Consider the following 19449-nt stretch of genomic DNA (forward strand, 5'->3'; position numbering starts at 1 on the left):
CTTGTGCCAAGGACCCCTGAGCTGTAGTAGTAGCTACAGTCTCAGGGTACGTGGCATTGACACAGATGCTCCGCAATGTGGACTTGGGCGGTCAGATTCTGTGCTTTGGTCAGAGATCATGGGTCATGGAGACTGGGAGCCTAGAGCCTACGTCAACAGCCCCTCAGTGAAATTTTGCATGGGGCTGAAGCAAGTTGCCAGGTGTCATCCCCCATTTGGTGGGAGGACAGGAAGTCAGGGCTCCATGAAGACGGCATGCGTGTTCAGACTGCAGGGCCTTTCAGTGCGGGCTCTGAGACTTGGCTACCTGGACATATTTCTGGACACACCCCCAAATTGCCGAGAGTGCATTCTTGTTGGTACACCGGGACACAGGCACTCAACCCCACATCGAAGCCCCTGCCACCCATGCATGCTGAGTCAGAAAGACACCCACATGACCTTGAGCCTAATTTGTGCACTCTTTTGAACGGTAGGTAACCAGTTGTCTGTAAGGGATGGATGTAGTTGGGTTGCAGATACAGGCCTTCCCCCAGTGAAACCTCTGCATCAGTGTTACTCAGTGAGAGACCAAGTCCACATCTCAAGTGTTCCTGTGCTTTCTGTCCCCTTGTCAGGTGCAGTTGCCAGATATGGCTGTCCATTACCCAGGAGACGAAGGTCCGCCCCTGAGGCGGCGGCTCGAGGTGCAAGGGAGTCCGGCAAGAAGTGTGGCGGCCCAGGGTGCTGCCCGGTCTTTAGGATCACCGAGCACGGTACGGCTTCTCCTGCCCCAAGACGTGTCGTGAATTTCAGGTTTCCTGGCACTGCCTGAGTGGCTGTACGTATGGAGGGTCCGTTCCTCTCGCTGAGAAGGCTGGGGGCTCTGAGGTGCCCCGGCTGCTGGAGGACTCCCAGGTCACTGGCTCCTCCTTGGAGCGGCGCTGCCTGCCCTGTGGAGGTGGGGAGCCAGCCAGCACGTGCTCGGATCGATGACGACACCCTCTCATGCATTCCTTGGAAAATCTGAACAAAATGAGTGAGAACTCACTACCGTCTCCTCATCGAAACTGAGGTCCAGCACGTTGCCTCCCTTGGGGTTAAGGGTGGGACTGGTTAGCAAGAGGGCTTCTCTGACTGCGTCACACACACGCATGGAGGAGCCAGGTCACCACCATTTGCGAGGCTCCCATCTGCGGGTGGGCCGTGTCCAGATGTTCGAGCAGCCCTCTTGGAATGTGGGGTCCACGGTGAAGGGCACTGAGGAGCAGAAGAGGCATCCGGCTTGTGCAGTGGTGGTAGGTGTCGCAGTCGATCCTGGCATCGGACAGTGAGCTCTTCTCTCAGAGCGGTGCATTTTGTCCTGGTTCCTGCTGCAAGTGTGCTAATTGGGGCTCTCGTGATGTCGATTCTGACGCAAGGAAGCTTCTGTGGTGTCTGATTGGAGGCCCAGGTCAGATCTGAGGCCCTGGCCATTGCGGCCCTTTGGGTTGGTGAGATTGCTGAGGACCCTGTGGGCTGCAGCGGCTGCAGAGACCTAGGGGAACGGTGGCAGTTGTGAAAGTGAATAGGCCTCATTTCTGCCCTTGGCAGTTCCTGAATTGCAAGTCCTGTCACATGCTTGAGTCTTGGAGGTCGCCATGGACTGTGTTGTGGTCACAGGCCTGCATTGCTCCTGCATGTTGACCAGAGCCCCAGAGGAGAATGGTTGGGCAGGTGAGGAAAAGCGCAGTGTGATTGCCTGGGATGTTATGTCTGCTGAGGCTGCAGGCACTGTCGTTCTGTTTTCACTGATACATAGTGTGGTCCTTTTGAAGCTGCCCTCAGCTGGGTATAGAGGAGGGGGCATTGCTTGTGCCTGGGAGGCTCAGTGACAGGTGACGTTTGTGTCGTTGGTGGCCTGCTGCCAGTAGAAGGACTCCCGAAGGGTATCTTTGGTGCCTTGAAGAGTTGCAAGAAGAGAGGCCAAGCAAGCAGCCCTGTGGGTTGTAATGTGGTGTGTGCACATGCCCCTTGGCCGCCATTTGTCCCCTGGGCCTGGAATTACCTAGGCTCCCTAAGGTTGGGGCCAGTCAGCCGGCCCTGATAGCACCAATGTGTTCGCCCCCTGGCAATGGAGCATCAAGCTTGGAGGCCCATGGTTCTGGTAGAGATTGGCCATTGGTTGGAATACCCAGGCTGACTCAGTGTAGGAGCCAGCAGCTCCCATGGCGCTTTGGCAGAGACCTGTGGCATCCAGGGTCTTCCCCTGACAGGTCTTCTGAAGTCTTCATGAAAGCATCCTTAATGATGTGAGTGCACGCGGTCATTTTGCCCAGCATCATCCTGTGGGTGTTCCTGCTTGAGGATTGTCCCTGTGTGTGCCGAGGCCTTGGAGGCTTCAGATTTGGGTGAGTGACCCTTGGGGCAGGATGAGTCCAATGTGGACCACGCCCTGCATTATGGGAGCTTTCTGTAGGGTGTGGTCAGTATCCTGGTCCCTACAGGGTGTGGATGTGAGGATAATCTGGCCAGGAAAGGGATGGTGTTTCTGTGGGACTGACCCCTGGATCCTGGTACCTGAGGAAGTCCAAGTCCCATCCTTCCTTTCTGTCAGAGGCCGCCCAGTGCGTAGACTGACTGGCAGGAAGAGACGCATGCCTTGAATTCTGCTCCTATTCGAGGGTGCGCTGGGCCGAATCTGCCCTAGTGCCAAGTTCACCTTACTCTGTAGTTCTCTGGGAAACTTTTCTGGTTAGGGTGGAGGTGAACCTTGTGCCAAGGACCCCTGAGCTGTAGTAGTAGCTACAGTCTCAGGGTACGTGGCATTGACACAGATGCTCCGCAATGTGGACTTGGGCGGTCAGATTCTGTGCTTTGTTCAGAGATCATGGGTCATGGAGACTGGGAGCCTAGAGCCTATGTCAACAGCCCCTCAGTGAAATTTTGCATGGGGCTGAAGGAAGTTGCCAGGTGTCATCCCCCATTTGGTGGGAGGACAGGAGGTCAGGGCTCCATGAAGACGGCATGCGTGTTCCGACTGCAGGGCCTTTCAGTGCGGGCTCTGAGACTTGGCTACCTGGACATATTTCTGGACACACCCCCAAATTGCCGAGAGTGCATTCTTGTTGGTACACCGGGGCACAGGCACTCAACCCCACATCGAAGCCCCTGCCACCCATGCATGCTGAGTCAGAAAGACACCCACATGACCTTGAGCCTAATTTGTGCACTCTTTTGAACGGTAGGTAACCAGTTGTCTGTAAGGGATGGATGTAGTTGGGTTGCAGATACAGGCCTTCCCCCAGTGAAACCTCTGCCTCAGTGTTACTCAGTGAGAGACCAAGTCCACATCTCAAGTGTTCCTGTGCTTTCTGTCCCCTTGTCAGGTACAGTTGCCAGATATGGCTGTCCATTACCCAGGAGACGAAGGTCCGCCCATGAGGCGGCGGCTCGAGGTGCAAGGGAGTCCGGCAAGAAGTGTGGCGCCCCAGGGTGCTGCCCGGTCTTTAGGATCACCGAGCACGGTACGGCTTCTCCTGCCCCAAGACGTGTCGTGAATTTCAGGTTTCCTGGCACTGCCTGAGTGGCTGTACGTATGGAGGGTCGGTTTCTCTCGCTGAGAAGGCTGGGGGCTCTGAGGTGCCCCGGCTGCTGGAGGACTCCCAGGTCACTGGCTCCTCCTTGGAGCGGCGCTGCCTGCCCTGTGGAGGTGGGGAGCCAGCCAGCACGTGCTCGGATCGATGACGACACCCTCTCATGCATTCCTTGGAAAATCTGAACAAAATGAGTGAGAACTCACTACCGTCTCCTCATCGAAACTGAGGTCCAGCACGTTGCCTCCCTTGGGGTTAAGGGTGGGACTGGTTAGCAAGAGGGCTTCTCTGACTGCGTCACACACACGCATGGAGGAGCCAGGTCACCACCATTTGCGAGGCTCCCATCTGCGGGTGGGCCGTGTCCAGATGTTCGAGCAGCCCTCTTGGAATGTGGGGTCCACGGTGAAGGGCACTGAGGAGCAGAAGAGGCATCCGGCTTGTGCAGTGGTGGTAGGTGTCGCAGTCGATCCTGGCATCGGACAGTGAGCTCTTCTCTCAGAGCGGTGCATTTTGTCCTGGTTCCTGCTGCAAGTGTGCTAATTGGGGCTCTCGTGATGTCGATTCTGACGCAAGGAAGCTTCTGTGGTGTCTGATTGGAGGCCCAGGTCAGATCTGAGGCCCTGGCCATTGCGGCCCTTTGGGTTGGTGAGATTGCTGAGGACCCTGTGGGCTGCAGCGGCTGCAGAGACCTAGGGGAACGGTGGCAGTTGTGAAAGTGAATAGGCCTCATTTCTGCCCTTGGCAGTTCCTGAATTGCAAGTCCTGTCACATGCTTGAGTCTTGGAGGTCGCCATGGACTGTGTTGTGGTCACAGGCCTGCATTGCTCCTGCAGGTTGACCAGAGCCCCAGAGGAGAATGGTTGGGCAGGTGAGGAAAAGCGCAGTGTGATTGCCTGGGATGTTATGTCTGCTGAGGCTGCAGGCACTGTCGTTCTGTTTTCACTGATACATAGTGTGGTCCTTTTGAAGCTGCCCTCAGCTGGGTATAGAGGAGGGGGCATTGCTTGTGCCTGGGAGGCTCAGTGACAGGTGACGTTTGTGTCGTTGGTGGCCTGCTGCCAGTAGAAGGACTCCCGAAGGGTATCTTTGGTGCCTTGAAGAGTTGCAAGAAGAGAGGCCAAGCAAGCAGCCCTGTGGGTTGTAATGTGGTGTGTGCACATGCCCCTTGGCCGCCATTTGTCCCCTGGGCCTGGAATTACCTAGGCTCCCTAAGGTTGGGGCCAGTCAGCCGGCCCTGATAGCACCAATGTGTTCGCCCCCTGGCAATGGAGCATCAAGCTTGGAGGCCCATGGTTCTGGTAGAGATTGGCCATTGGTTGGAATACCCAGGCTGACTCAGTGTAGGAGCCAGCAGCTCCCATGGCGCTTTGGCAGAGAGCTGTGGCATCCAGGGTCTTCCCCTGACAGGTCTTCTGAAGTCTTCATGAAAGCATCCTTAATGATCTGAGTGCACGCGGTCATTTTGCCCAGCATCATCCTGTGGGTGTTCCTGCTTGAGGATTGTCCCTGTGTGTGCCGAGGCCTTGGAGGCTTCAGATTTGGGTGAGTGACCCTTGGGGCAGGATGAGTCCAATGTGGACCACGCCCTGCATTATGGGAGCTTTCTGTAGGGTGTGGTCAGTATCCTGGTCCCTACAGGGTGTGGATGTGAGGATAATCTGGCCAGGAAAGGGATGGTGTTTCTGTGGGACTGACCCCTGGATCCTGGTACCTGAGGAAGTCCAAGTCCCATCCTTCCTTTCTGTCAGAGGCCGCCCAGTGCGTAGACTGACTGGCAGGAAGAGACGCATGCCTTGAATTCTGCTCCTATTCGAGGGTGCGCTGGGCCGAATCTGCCCTAGTGCCAAGTTCACCTTACTCTGTAGTTCTCTGGGAAACTTTTCTGGTTAGGGTGGAGGTGAACCTTGTGCCAAGGACCCCTGAGCTGTAGTAGTAGCTACAGTCTCAGGGTACGTGGCATTGACACAGATGCTCCGCAATGTGGACTTGGGCGGTCAGATTCTGTGCTTTGTTCAGAGATCATGGGTCATGGAGACTGGGAGCCTAGAGCCTATGTCAACAGCCCCTCAGTGAAATTTTGCATGGGGCTGAAGGAAGTTGCCAGGTGTCATCCCCCATTTGGTGGGAGGACAGGAGGTCAGGGCTCCATGAAGACGGCATGCGTGTTCCGACTGCAGGGCCTTTCAGTGCGGGCTCTGAGACTTGGCTACCTGGACATATTTCTGGACACACCCCCAAATTGCCGAGAGTGCATTCTTGTTGGTACACCGGGGCACAGGCACTCAACCCCACATCGAAGCCCCTGCCACCCATGCATGCTGAGTCAGAAAGACACCCACATGACCTTGAGCCTAATTTGTGCACTCTTTTGAACGGTAGGTAACCAGTTGTCTGTAAGGGATGGATGTAGTTGGGTTGCAGATACAGGCCTTCCCCCAGTGAAACCTCTGCCTCAGTGTTACTCAGTGAGAGACCAAGTCCACATCTCAAGTGTTCCTGTGCTTTCTGTCCCCTTGTCAGGTACAGTTGCCAGATATGGCTGTCCATTACCCAGGAGACGAAGGTCCGCCCATGAGGCGGCGGCTCGAGGTGCAAGGGAGTCCGGCAAGAAGTGTGGCGCCCCAGGGTGCTGCCCGGTCTTTAGGATCACCGAGCACGGTACGGCTTCTCCTGCCCCAAGACGTGTCGTGAATTTCAGGTTTCCTGGCACTGCCTGAGTGGCTGTACGTATGGAGGGTCGGTTTCTCTCGCTGAGAAGGCTGGGGGCTCTGAGGTGCCCCGGCTGCTGGAGGACTCCCAGGTCACTGGCTCCTCCTTGGAGCGGCGCTGCCTGCCCTGTGGAGGTGGGGAGCCAGCCAGCACGTGCTCGGATCGATGACGACACCCTCTCATGCATTCCTTGGAAAATCTGAACAAAATGAGTGAGAACTCACTACCGTCTCCTCATCGAAACTGAGGTCCAGCACGTTGCCTCCCTTGGGGTTAAGGGTGGGACTGGTTAGCAAGAGGGCTTCTCTGACTGCGTCACACACACGCATGGAGGAGCCAGGTCACCACCATTTGCGAGGCTCCCATCTGCGGGTGGGCCGTGTCCAGATGTTCGAGCAGCCCTCTTGGAATGTGGGGTCCACGGTGAAGGGCACTGAGGAGCAGAAGAGGCATCCGGCTTGTGCAGTGGTGGTAGGTGTCGCAGTCGATCCTGGCATCGGACAGTGAGCTCTTCTCTCAGAGCGGTGCATTTTGTCCTGGTTCCTGCTGCAAGTGTGCTAATTGGGGCTCTCGTGATGTCGATTCTGACGCAAGGAAGCTTCTGTGGTGTCTGATTGGAGGCCCAGGTCAGATCTGAGGCCCTGGCCATTGCGGCCCTTTGGGTTGGTGAGATTGCTGAGGACCCTGTGGGCTGCAGCGGCTGCAGAGACCTAGGGGAACGGTGGCAGTTGTGAAAGTGAATAGGCCTCATTTCTGCCCTTGGCAGTTCCTGAATTGCAAGTCCTGTCACATGCTTGAGTCTTGGAGGTCGCCATGGACTGTGTTGTGGTCACAGGCCTGCATTGCTCCTGCAGGTTGACCAGAGCCCCAGAGGAGAATGGTTGGGCAGGTGAGGAAAAGCGCAGTGTGATTGCCTGGGATGTTATGTCTGCTGAGGCTGCAGGCACTGTCGTTCTGTTTTCACTGATACATAGTGTGGTCCTTTTGAAGCTGCCCTCAGCTGGGTATAGAGGAGGGGGCATTGCTTGTGCCTGGGAGGCTCAGTGACAGGTGACGTTTGTGTCGTTGGTGGCCTGCTGCCAGTAGAAGGACTCCCGAAGGGTATCTTTGGTGCCTTGAAGAGTTGCAAGAAGAGAGGCCAAGCAAGCAGCCCTGTGGGTTGTAATGTGGTGTGTGCACATGCCCCTTGGCCGCCATTTGTCCCCTGGGCCTGGAATTACCTAGGCTCCCTAAGGTTGGGGCCAGTCAGCCGGCCCTGATAGCACCAATGTGTTCGCCCCCTGGCAATGGAGCATCAAGCTTGGAGGCCCATGGTTCTGGTAGAGATTGGCCATTGGTTGGAATACCCAGGCTGACTCAGTGTAGGAGCCAGCAGCTCCCATGGCGCTTTGGCAGAGACCTGTGGCATCCAGGGTCTTCCCCTGACAGGTCTTCTGAAGTCTTCATGAAAGCATCCTTAATGATGTGAGTGCACGCGGTCATTTTGCCCAGCATCATCCTGTGGGTGTTCCTGCTTGAGGATTGTCCCTGTGTGTGCCGAGGCCTTGGAGGCTTCAGATTTGGGTGAGTGACCCTTGGGGCAGGATGAGTCCAATGTGGACCACGCCCTGCATTATGGGAGCTTTCTGTAGGGTGTGGTCAGTATCCTGGTCCCTACAGGGTGTGGATGTGAGGATAATCTGGCCAGGAAAGGGATGGTGTTTCTGTGGGACTGACCCCTGGATCCTGGTACCTGAGGAAGTCCAAGTCCCATCCTTCCTTTCTGTCAGAGGCCGCCCAGTGCGTAGACTGACTGGCAGGAAGAGACGCATGCCTTGAATTCTGCTCCTATTCGAGGGTGCGCTGGGCCGAATCTGCCCTAGTGCCAAGTTCACCTTACTCTGTAGTTCTCTGGGAAACTTTTCTGGTTAGGGTGGAGGTGAACCTTGTGCCAAGGACCCCTGAGCTGTAGTAGTAGCTACAGTCTCAGGGTACGTGGCATTGACACAGATGCTCCGCAATGTGGACTTGGGCGGTCAGATTCTGTGCTTTGTTCAGAGATCATGGGTCATGGAGACTGGGAGCCTAGAGCCTATGTCAACAGCCCCTCAGTGAAATTTTGCATGGGGCTGAAGGAAGTTGCCAGGTGTCATCCCCCATTTGGTGGGAGGACAGGAGGTCAGGGCTCCATGAAGACGGCATGCGTGTTCCGACTGCAGGGCCTTTCAGTGCGGGCTCTGAGACTTGGCTACCTGGACATATTTCTGGACACACCCCCAAATTGCCGAGAGTGCATTCTTGTTGGTACACCGGGGCACAGGCACTCAACCCCACATCGAAGCCCCTGCCACCCATGCATGCTGAGTCAGAAAGACACCCACATGACCTTGAGCCTAATTTGTGCACTCTTTTGAACGGTAGGTAACCAGTTGTCTGTAAGGGATGGATGTAGTTGGGTTGCAGATACAGGCCTTCCCCCAGTGAAACCTCTGCCTCAGTGTTACTCAGTGAGAGACCAAGTCCACATCTCAAGTGTTCCTGTGCTTTCTGTCCCCTTGTCAGGTACAGTTGCCAGATATGGCTGTCCATTACCCAGGAGACGAAGGTCCGCCCATGAGGCGGCGGCTCGAGGTGCAAGGGAGTCCGGCAAGAAGTGTGGCGCCCCAGGGTGCTGCCCGGTCTTTAGGATCACCGAGCACGGTACGGCTTCTCCTGCCCCAAGACGTGTCGTGAATTTCAGGTTTCCTGGCACTGCCTGAGTGGCTGTACGTATGGAGGGTCGGTTTCTCTCGCTGAGAAGGCTGGGGGCTCTGAGGTGCCCCGGCTGCTGGAGGACTCCCAGGTCACTGGCTCCTCCTTGGAGCGGCGCTGCCTGCCCTGTGGAGGTGGGGAGCCAGCCAGCACGTGCTCGGATCGATGACGACACCCTCTCATGCATTCCTTGGAAAATCTGAACAAAATGAGTGAGAACTCACTACCGTCTCCTCATCGAAACTGAGGTCCAGCACGTTGCCTCCCTTGGGGTTAAGGGTGGGACTGGTTAGCAAGAGGGCTTCTCTGACTGCGTCACACACACGCATGGAGGAGCCAGGTCACCACCATTTGCGAGGCTCCCATCTGCGGGTGGGCCGTGTCCAGATGTTCGAGCAGCCCTCTTGGAATGTGGGGTCCACGGTGAAGGGCACTGAGGAGCAGAAGAGGCATCCGGCTTGTGCAGTGGTGGTAGGTGTCGCAGTCGATCCTGGCATCGGACAGTGAGCTCTTCTCTCAGAGCGGTGCATTTTGTCCTGGTTCCTGCTGCAAGTGTGCTAATTGGGGCTCTCGTGATGTCGATTCTGACGCAAGGAAGCTTCTGTGGTGTCTGATTGGAGGCCCAGGTCAGATCTGAGGCCCTGGCCATTGCGGCCCTTTGGGTTGGTGAGATTGCTGAGGACCCTGTGGGCTGCAGCGGCTGCAGAGACCTAGGGGAACGGTGGCAGTTGTGAAAGTGAATAGGCCTCATTTCTGCCCTTGGCAGTTCCTGAATTGCAAGTCCTGTCACATGCTTGAGTCTTGGAGGTCGCCATGGACTGTGTTGTGGTCACAGGCCTGCATTGCTCCTGCAGGTTGACCAGAGCCCCAGAGGAGAATGGTTGGGCAGGTGAGGAAAAGCGCAGTGTGATTGCCTGGGATGTTATGTCTGCTGAGGCTGCAGGCACTGTCGTTCTGTTTTCACTGATACATAGTGTGGTCCTTTTGAAGCTGCCCTCAGCTGGGTATAGAGGAGGGGGCATTGCTTGTGCCTGGGAGGCTCAGTGACAGGTGACGTTTGTGTCGTTGGTGGCCTGCTGCCAGTAGAAGGACTCCCGAAGGGTATCTTTGGTGCCTTGAAGAGTTGCAAGAAGAGAGGCCAAGCAAGCAGCCCTGTGGGTTGTAATGTGGTGTGTGCACATGCCCCTTGGCCGCCATTTGTCCCCTGGGCCTGGAATTACCTAGGCTCCCTAAGGTTGGGGCCAGTCAGCCGGCCCTGATAGCACCAATGTGTTCGCCCCCTGGCAATGGAGCATCAAGCTTGGAGGCCCATGGTTCTGGTAGAGATTGGCCATTGGTTGGAATACCCAGGCTGACTCAGTGTAGGAGCCAGCAGCTCCCATGGCGCTTTGGCAGAGACCTGTGGCATCCAGGGTCTTCCCCTGACAGGTCTTCTGAAGTCTTCATGAAAGCATCCTTAATGATGTGAGTGCACGCGGTCATTTTGCCCAGCATCATCCTGTGGGTGTTCCTGCTTGAGGATTGTCCCTGTGTGTGCCGAGGCCTTGGAGGCTTCAGATTTGGGTGAGTGACCCTTGGGGCAGGATGAGTCCAATGTGGACCACGCCCTGCATTATGGGAGCTTTCTGTAGGGTGTGGTCAGTATCCTGGTCCCTACAGGGTGTGGATGTGAGGATAATCTGGCCAGGAAAGGGATGGTGTTTCTGTGGGACTGACCCCTGGATCCTGGTACCTGAGGAAGTCCAAGTCCCATCCTTCCTTTCTGTCAGAGGCCGCCCAGTGCGTAGACTGACTGGCAGGAAGAGACGCATGCCTTGAATTCTGCTCCTATTCGAGGGTGCGCTGGGCCGAATCTGCCCTAGTGCCAAGTTCACCTTACTCTGTAGTTCTCTGGGAAACTTTTCTGGTTAGGGTGGAGGTGAACCTTGTGCCAAGGACCCCTGAGCTGTAGTAGTAGCTACAGTCTCAGGGTACGTGGCATTGACACAGATGCTCCGCAATGTGGACTTGGGCGGTCAGATTCTGTGCTTTGTTCAGAGATCATGGGTCATGGAGACTGGGAGCCTAGAGCCTATGTCAACAGCCCCTCAGTGAAATTTTGCATGGGGCTGAAGGAAGTTGCCAGGTGTCATCCCCCATTTGGTGGGAGGACAGGAGGTCAGGGCTCCATGAAGACGGCATGCGTGTTCCGACTGCAGGGCCTTTCAGTGCGGGCTCTGAGACTTGGCTACCTGGACATATTTCTGGACACACCCCCAAATTGCCGAGAGTGCATTCTTGTTGGTACACCGGGGCACAGGCACTCAACCCCACATCGAAGCCCCTGCCACCCATGCATGCTGAGTCAGAAAGACACCCACATGACCTTGAGCCTAATTTGTGCACTCTTTTGAACGGTAGGTAACCAGTTGTCTGTAAGGGATGGATGTAGTTGGGTTGCAGATACAGGCCTTCCCCCAGTGAAACCTCTGCCTCAGTGTTACTCAGTGAGAGACCAAGTCCACATCTCAAGTGTTCCTGTGCTTTCTGTCCCCTTGTCAGGTACAGTTGCCAGATATGGCTGTCCATTACCCAGGAGACGAAGGTCCGCCCATGAGGCGGCGGCTCGAGGTGCAAGGGAGTCCGGCAAGAAGTGTGGCGCCCCAGGGTGCTGCCCGGTCTTTAGGATCACCGAGCACGGTACGGCTTCTCCTGCCCCAAGACGTGTCGTGAATTTCAGGTTTCCTGGCACTGCCTGAGTGGCTGTACGTATGGAGGGTCGGTTTCTCTCGCTGAGAAGGCTGGGGGCTCTGAGGTGCCCCGGCTGCTGGAGGACTCCCAGGTCACTGGCTCCTCCTTGGAGCGGCGCTGCCTGCCCTGTGGAGGTGGGGAGCCAGCCAGCACGTGCTCGGATCGATGACGACACCCTCTCATGCATTCCTTGGAAAATCTGAACAAAATGAGTGAGAACTCACTACCGTCTCCTCATCGAAACTGAGGTCCAGCACGTTGCCTCCCTTGGGGTTAAGGGTGGGACTGGTTAGCAAGAGGGCTTCTCTGACTGCGTCACACACACGCATGGAGGAGCCAGGTCACCACCATTTGCGAGGCTCCCATCTGCGGGTGGGCCGTGTCCAGATGTTCGAGCAGCCCTCTTGGAATGTGGGGTCCACGGTGAAGGGCACTGAGGAGCAGAAGAGGCATCCGGCTTGTGCAGTGGTGGTAGGTGTCGCAGTCGATCCTGGCATCGGACAGTGAGCTCTTCTCTCAGAGCGGTGCATTTTGTCCTGGTTCCTGCTGCAAGTGTGCTAATTGGGGCTCTCGTGATGTCGATTCTGACGCAAGGAAGCTTCTGTGGTGTCTGATTGGAGGCCCAGGTCAGATCTGAGGCCCTGGCCATTGCGGCCCTTTGGGTTGGTGAGATTGCTGAGGACCCTGTGGGCTGCAGCGGCTGCAGAGACCTAGGGGAACGGTGGCAGTTGTGAAAGTGAATAGGCCTCATTTCTGCCCTTGGCAGTTCCTGAATTGCAAGTCCTGTCACATGCTTGAGTCTTGGAGGTCGCCATGGACTGTGTTGTGGTCACAGGCCTGCATTGCTCCTGCAGGTTGACCAGAGCCCCAGAGGAGAATGGTTGGGCAGGTGAGGAAAAGCGCAGTGTGATTGCCTGGGATGTTATGTCTGCTGAGGCTGCAGGCACTGTCGTTCTGTTTTCACTGATACATAGTGTGGTCCTTTTGAAGCTGCCCTCAGCTGGGTATAGAGGAGGGGGCATTGCTTGTGCCTGGGAGGCTCAGTGACAGGTGACGTTTGTGTCGTTGGTGGCCTGCTGCCAGTAGAAGGACTCCCGAAGGGTATCTTTGGTGCCTTGAAGAGTTGCAAGAAGAGAGGCCAAGCAAGCAGCCCTGTGGGTTGTAATGTGGTGTGTGCACATGCCCCTTGGCCGCCATTTGTCCCCTGGGCCTGGAATTACCTAGGCTCCCTAAGGTTGGGGCCAGTCAGCCGGCCCTGATAGCACCAATGTGTTCGCCCCCTGGCAATGGAGCATCAAGCTTGGAGGCCCATGGTTCTGGTAGAGATTGGCCATTGGTTGGAATACCCAGGCTGACTCAGTGTAGGAGCCAGCAGCTCCCATGGCGCTTTGGCAGAGACCTGTGGCATCCAGGGTCTTCCCCTGACAGGTCTTCTGAAGTCTTCATGAAAGCATCCTTAATGATGTGAGTGCACGCGGTCATTTTGCCCAGCATCATCCTGTGGGTGTTCCTGCTTGAGGATTGTCCCTGTGTGTGCCGAGGCCTTGGAGGCTTCAGATTTGGGTGAGTGACCCTTGGGGCAGGATGAGTCCAATGTGGACCACGCCCTGCATTATGGGAGCTTTCTGTAGGGTGTGGTCAGTATCCTGGTCCCTACAGGGTGTGGATGTGAGGATAATCTGGCCAGGAAAGGGATGGTGTTTCTGTGGGACTGACCCCTGGATCCTGGTACCTGAGGAAGTCCAAGTCCCATCCTTCCTTTCTGTCAGAGGCCGCCCAGTGCGTAGACTGACTGGCAGGAAGAGACGCATGCCTTGAATTCTGCTCCTATTCGAGGGTGCGCTGGGCCGAATCTGCCCTAGTGCCAAGTTCACCTTACTCTGTAGTTCTCTGGGAAACTTTTCTGGTTAGGGTGGAGGTGAACCTTGTGCCAAGGACCCCTGAGCTGTAGTAGTAGCTACAGTCTCAGGGTACGTGGCATTGACACAGATGCTCCGCAATGTGGACTTGGGCGGTCAGATTCTGTGCTTTGTTCAGAGATCATGGGTCATGGAGACTGGGAGCCTAGAGCCTATGTCAACAGCCCCTCAGTGAAATTTTGCATGGGGCTGAAGGAAGTTGCCAGGTGTCATCCCCCATTTGGTGGGAGGACAGGAGGTCAGGGCTCCATGAAGACGGCATGCGTGTTCCGACTGCAGGGCCTTTCAGTGCGGGCTCTGAGACTTGGCTACCTGGACATATTTCTGGACACACCCCCAAATTGCCGAGAGTGCATTCTTGTTGGTACACCGGGGCACAGGCACTCAACCCCACATCGAAGCCCCTGCCACCCATGCATGCTGAGTCAGAAAGACACCCACATGACCTTGAGCCTAATTTGTGCACTCTTTTGAACGGTAGGTAACCAGTTGTCTGTAAGGGATGGATGTAGTTGGGTTGCAGATACAGGCCTTCCCCCAGTGAAACCTCTGCCTCAGTGTTACTCAGTGAGAGACCAAGTCCACATCTCAAGTGTTCCTGTGCTTTCTGTCCCCTTGTCAGGTACAGTTGCCAGATATGGCTGTCCATTACCCAGGAGACGAAGGTCCGCCCATGAGGCGGCGGCTCGAGGTGCAAGGGAGTCCGGCAAGAAGTGTGGCGCCCCAGGGTGCTGCCCGGTCTTTAGGATCACCGAGCACGGTACGGCTTCTCCTGCCCCAAGACGTGTCGTGAATTTCAGGTTTCCTGGCACTGCCTGAGTGGCTGTACGTATGGAGGGTCGGTTTCTCTCGCTGAGAAGGCTGGGGGCTCTGAGGTGCCCCGGCTGCTGGAGGACTCCCAGGTCACTGGCTCCTCCTTGGAGCGGCGCTGCCTGCCCTGTGGAGGTGGGGAGCCAGCCAGCACGTGCTCGGATCGATGACGACACCCTCTCATGCATTCCTTGGAAAATCTGAACAAAATGAGTGAGAACTCACTACCGTCTCCTCATCGAAACTGAGGTCCAGCACGTTGCCTCCCTTGGGGTTAAGGGTGGGACTGGTTAGCAAGAGGGCTTCTCTGACTGCGTCACACACACGCATGGAGGAGCCAGGTCACCACCATTTGCGAGGCTCCCATCTGCGGGTGGGCCGTGTCCAGATGTTCGAGCAGCCCTCTTGGAATGTGGGGTCCACGGTGAAGGGCACTGAGGAGCAGAAGAGGCATCCGGCTTGTGCAGTGGTGGTAGGTGTCGCAGTCGATCCTGGCATCGGACAGTGAGCTCTTCTCTCAGAGCGGTGCATTTTGTCCTGGTTCCTGCTGCAAGTGTGCTAATTGGGGCTCTCGTGATGTCGATTCTGACGCAAGGAAGCTTCTGTGGTGTCTGATTGGAGGCCCAGGTCAGATCTGAGGCCCTGGCCATTGCGGCCCTTTGGGTTGGTGAGATTGCTGAGGACCCTGTGGGCTGCAGCGGCTGCAGAGACCTAGGGGAACGGTGGCAGTTGTGAAAGTGAATAGGCCTCATTTCTGCCCTTGGCAGTTCCTGAATTGCAAGTCCTGTCACATGCTTGAGTCTTGGAGGTCGCCATGGACTGTGTTGTGGTCACAGGCCTGCATTGCTCCTGCATGTTGACCAGAGCCCCAGAGGAGAATGGTTGGGCAGGTGAGGAAAAGCGCAGTGTGATTGCCTGGGATGTTATGTCTGCTGAGGCTGCAGGCACTGTCGTTCTATTTTCACTGATACATAGTGTGGTCCTTTTGAAGCTGCCCTCAGCTGGGTACAGAGGAGGGGGCATTGCTTGTGCCTGGGAGGCTCAGGTGACGTTTGTGTCATTGGTGGCCTGCTGCCAGTAGAAGGACTCCCGAAGGGTATCTTTGGTGCCTTGCAGAGTTGCAAGAAGAGAGGCCAAGCAAGCAGCCCTGTGGGTTGTAATGTGGTGTGTGCACATGCCCCTTGGCCGCCATTTGTCCCGTGGGGCTGGAATTACCTAGGCTCCCTAAGATTGGGGCCAGTCAGCCGGCCCTGATAGCACCAATGTGTTCACCCCCTGGCAATGGAGCATCAAGCTTGGAGGCCCATGGTTCTGGTAGAGATTGGCCATTGGTTGGAATACCCAGGCTGACTCAGTGTAGGAGCCAGCAGCTCCCATGGCGCTTTGGCAGAGACCTGTGGCATCCAGGGTCTTCCCCTGACAGGTCTTCTGAAGTCTTCATGAAAGCATCCTTAATGATCTGAGTGCACGCGGTCATTTTGCCCAGCATCATCCTGTGGGTGTTCCTGCTTGAGGATTGTCCCTGTGTGTGCCGAGGCCTTGGAGGCTTCAGATTTGGGTGAGTGACCCTTGGGGCAGGATGAGTCCAATGTGGTCCACGCCCTGCATTATGGGAGCTTTCTGTAGGGTGTGGTCAGTAGCCTGGTCCCTACAGGGTGTGGATGTGAGGATAATCTGGCCAGGAAAGGGATGCTGTTTCTGTGGGACTGACCCCTGGATCCTGGTACCTGAGGAAGTCCAAGTCCCATCCTTCCTCTCTGTCAGAGGCCGCCCAGTGAGTAGACTGACTGGCAGGAAGAGACGCATGCCTTGAATTCTGCTCCTATTCGAGGGTGCGCTGGGCCGAATCTGCCCTAGTGCCAAGTTCACCTTACTCTGTAGTTCTCTGGGAAACTTTTCTGGTTAGGGTGGAGGTGAACCTTGTGCCAAGGACCCCTGAGCTGTAGTAGTAGCTACAGTCTCAGGGTACGTGGCATTGACACAGATGCTCCGCAATGTGGACTTGGGCGGTCAGATTCTGTGCTTTGGTCAGAGATCATGGGTCATGGAGACTGGGAGCGTAGAGCCTACGTCAACAGCCCCTCAGTGAAATTTTGCATGGGGCTGAAGGAAGTTGCCAGGTGTCATCCCCCATTTGGTGGGAGGACAGGAGGTCAGGTCTCCATGAAGACGGCATGCGTGTTCAGACTGCAGGGCCTTTCAGTGCGGGCTCTGAGACTTGGCTACCTGGACATATTTCTGGACACACCCCCAAATTGCCGAGAGTGCATTCTTGTTGGTACACCGGGACACAGGCACTCAACCCCACATCGAAGCCCCTGCCACCCATGCATGCTGAGTCAGAAAGACACCCACATGACCTTGAGCCTAATTTGTGCACTCTTTTGAACGGTAGGTAACCAGTTGTCTGTAAGGGATGGATGTAGTTGGGTTGCAGATACAGGCCTTCCCCCAGTGAAACCTCTGCATCAGTGTTACTCAGTGAGAGACCAAGTCCACATCTCAAGTGTTCCTGTGCTTTCTGTCCCCTCGTCAGGTGCAGTTGCCAGATATGGCTGTCCATTACCCAGGAGACGAAGGTCCGCCCATGAGGCGGCGGCTCGAGGTGCAAGGGAGTCCGGCAAGAAGTGTGGCGGCCCAGGGTGCTGCCCGGTCTTTTAGGATCACCGAGCACGGTACGGCTTCTCCTGCCCCAAGACGTGTCGTGAATTTCAGGTTTCCTGGCACTGCCTGAGTGGCTGTACGTATGGAGGGTCCGTTCCTCTCGCTGAGAAGGCTGGGGGCTCTGAGTTGCCCCGGCTGCTGGAGGACTCCCAGGTCACTGGCTCCTCCTTGGAGCGGCGCTGCCTGCCCTGTGGAGGTGGGGAGCCAGCCAGCACGTGCTCGGATCGATGACGACACCCTCTCATGCATTCCTTGGAAAATCTGAACAAAATGAGTGAGAACTCACTACCGTCTCCTCATCGAAACTGAGGTCCAGCACGTTGCCTCCCTTGGGGTTAAGGGTGGGACTGGTTAGCAAGAGGGCTTCTCTGACTGCGTCACACACACGCATGGAGGAGCCAGGTCACCACCATTTGCGAGGCTCCCATCTGCGGGTGGGCCGTGTCCAGATGTTCGAGCAGTCCTCTTGGAATGTGGGGTCCACGGTGAAGGGCACTGAGGAGCAGAAGAGGCATCCGGCTTGTGCAGTGGTGGTAGGTGTCGCAGTCGATCCTGGCATCGGACAGTGAGCTCTTCTCTCAGAGCGGTGCATTTTGTCCTGGTTCCTGCTGCAAGTGTGCTAATTGGGGCTCTCGTGATGTCGATTCTGACGCAAGGAAGCTTCTGTGGTGTCTGACTGGAGGCCCAGGTCAGATCTGAGGCCCTGCCCATTGCGGCCCTTTGGGTTGGTGAGATTGCTGAGTACCCTGTGGGCTGCAGCGGCTGCAGAGACCTAGGGGAACGGTGGCAGTTGTGAAAGTTAATAGGCTTCATTTCTGCCCTTAGCAGTTCCTGAATTGCAAGTCCTGTCACATGCTTGAGTCTTGGAGGTCGCCATGGACTGTGTTGTGGTCACAGGCCTGCATTGCTCCTGCATGTTGACCAGAGCCCCAGAGGAGAATGGTTGGGCAGGTGAGGAAAAGCGCAGTGTGATTGCCTGGGATGTTATGTCTGCTGAGGCTGCAGGCACTGTCGTTCTGTTTTCACTGATACATAGTGTGGTCCTTTTGAAGCTGCCCTCAGCTGGGTACAGAGGAGAGGGCATTGCTTGTGCCTGGGAGGCTCAGTGACAGGTGACCTTTGTGTCCTTGGTGGCCTGCTGCCTTTAGAAGGACTCCCCAAGTGTATCTTTGGTGCCTTGAAGAGTCAAGAGAGGCCAAGCAAGCAGCCCTGTGGGTTGTATTTTCTTGTGTACACATGCCCCTTGGCCGCCATTTGTCCCCTGGCCCTGGAATTACCTAGGCTCCCTAAGTTTGGGGCCGGTCAGGCGGCCCTGATAGCATCAATGTGTTCGCCCCCCTGGCAATGAAGCATGAAGCTTGGAGGCCCGTGGTTCTGGTAGAGATTGGCCATTGGTTGGAATACCCAGGCTGACTCAATGTAGGAGCCAGCAGCTCCCATGGCGCTATGGCAGAGACCTGTGGCATCCAGGGTCTTCCCCTGACAGGTCTTCTGAAGTCTTCATGAAAGCATCCTTAGTGATCTGTGTGCACTCGGTCATTTTGCCACCCGTCATCCTGTGGCTGTTCCTGCTTGAGGATTGTCCCTGTGTGTGCGGAGGCCTTGCAGGCTTCAGATTTGGGTTATTCACCCTTGGGGCAGGAGAAGTCCAATGTGGACCACGCCCTGCATTATGGGAGCTTTCTGTAGGGTGTGGTCAGTATCCTGGTCCCTACAGGGTGTGGATGTGAGGATAATCTGGCCAGGAAAGGGATCCCGTTTCTGTGGGAGTGACCCCTGGATCCTGGTACCTGAGGAAGTCCAAGTCCCATCCTCACTTTCTGGCAAAGGCCGCCCAATGATTGGACTGACTGGCAGGACGAGACGCATGCCTTGAATTCTGCTCCTATTCGAGGGTGCGCTGGGCCGAATCTGCCCTAGTGCCAAGTTCACCTTACTCTGTAGTTCTCTGGGAAACTTTTCTGGTTAGGGTGGAGGTGAACCTTGTGCCAAGGACCCCTGAGCTGTAGTAGTAGCTACAGTCTCAGGGTACGTGGCATTCACACAGATGCTCCACAAGGTGTCCTTGGGCGGTCAGGTCTCTGTGCTTTGGTCAGAGATCATGGGTCATGGAGACTGGGAGCCTAGAGCCTACGTCAACAGCCCCTCAGTGAAATTTTGCATGGGGCTGAAGGAAGATGCCAGGTGTCATCCCCCATTTCGTGGGAGAACAGGAGGTCCGGGCTCCATGAAGACGGCATGCGTGTTCAGACTGCAGGGTCTTTCAATGCGGGCTCTGAGACTGGCTACCCCGACATATTTCTGGACACACCCCCAAATTGCCGAGAGTG

General features: G+C 56.2%; 7 non-coding genes across 7 annotated transcripts; all 7 read left to right on the forward strand.

Moving 5' to 3' along the window:
- The first annotated feature begins 965 nt into the window (after positions 1-965).
- LOC133068650 (small nucleolar RNA SNORD116) lies at positions 966-1058 on the forward strand. The gene has a single exon (XR_009695615.1). It is a non-coding gene; the product is annotated as a small nucleolar RNA SNORD116 (small nucleolar RNA).
- A 2637-nt stretch (positions 1059-3695) lies between these two features.
- LOC133068651 (small nucleolar RNA SNORD116) lies at positions 3696-3788 on the forward strand. Its single transcript, XR_009695616.1, has one exon. It is a non-coding gene; the product is annotated as a small nucleolar RNA SNORD116 (small nucleolar RNA).
- A 2637-nt stretch (positions 3789-6425) lies between these two features.
- On the forward strand, positions 6426-6518 carry LOC133068652 (small nucleolar RNA SNORD116). The gene has a single exon (XR_009695617.1). It is a non-coding gene; the product is annotated as a small nucleolar RNA SNORD116 (small nucleolar RNA).
- Positions 6519-9155: 2637 nt separating this feature from the next.
- LOC133068653 (small nucleolar RNA SNORD116) lies at positions 9156-9248 on the forward strand. The gene has a single exon (XR_009695618.1). It is a non-coding gene; the product is annotated as a small nucleolar RNA SNORD116 (small nucleolar RNA).
- Positions 9249-11885: 2637 nt separating this feature from the next.
- Positions 11886-11978, forward strand: LOC133068654 (small nucleolar RNA SNORD116). The gene has a single exon (XR_009695619.1). It is a non-coding gene; the product is annotated as a small nucleolar RNA SNORD116 (small nucleolar RNA).
- A 2637-nt stretch (positions 11979-14615) lies between these two features.
- Positions 14616-14708, forward strand: LOC133068656 (small nucleolar RNA SNORD116). The gene has a single exon (XR_009695620.1). It is a non-coding gene; the product is annotated as a small nucleolar RNA SNORD116 (small nucleolar RNA).
- Positions 14709-17340: 2632 nt separating this feature from the next.
- On the forward strand, positions 17341-17433 carry LOC133068657 (small nucleolar RNA SNORD116). The gene has a single exon (XR_009695621.1). It is a non-coding gene; the product is annotated as a small nucleolar RNA SNORD116 (small nucleolar RNA).
- The last annotated feature ends 2016 nt before the right edge of the window (positions 17434-19449 follow it).

The sequence above is a fragment of the Dama dama genome, chromosome 13, assembly GCF_033118175.1.
Source record: "Dama dama isolate Ldn47 chromosome 13, ASM3311817v1, whole genome shotgun sequence".
Classification (NCBI taxonomy): Eukaryota; Metazoa; Chordata; class Mammalia; order Artiodactyla; family Cervidae; genus Dama; species Dama dama.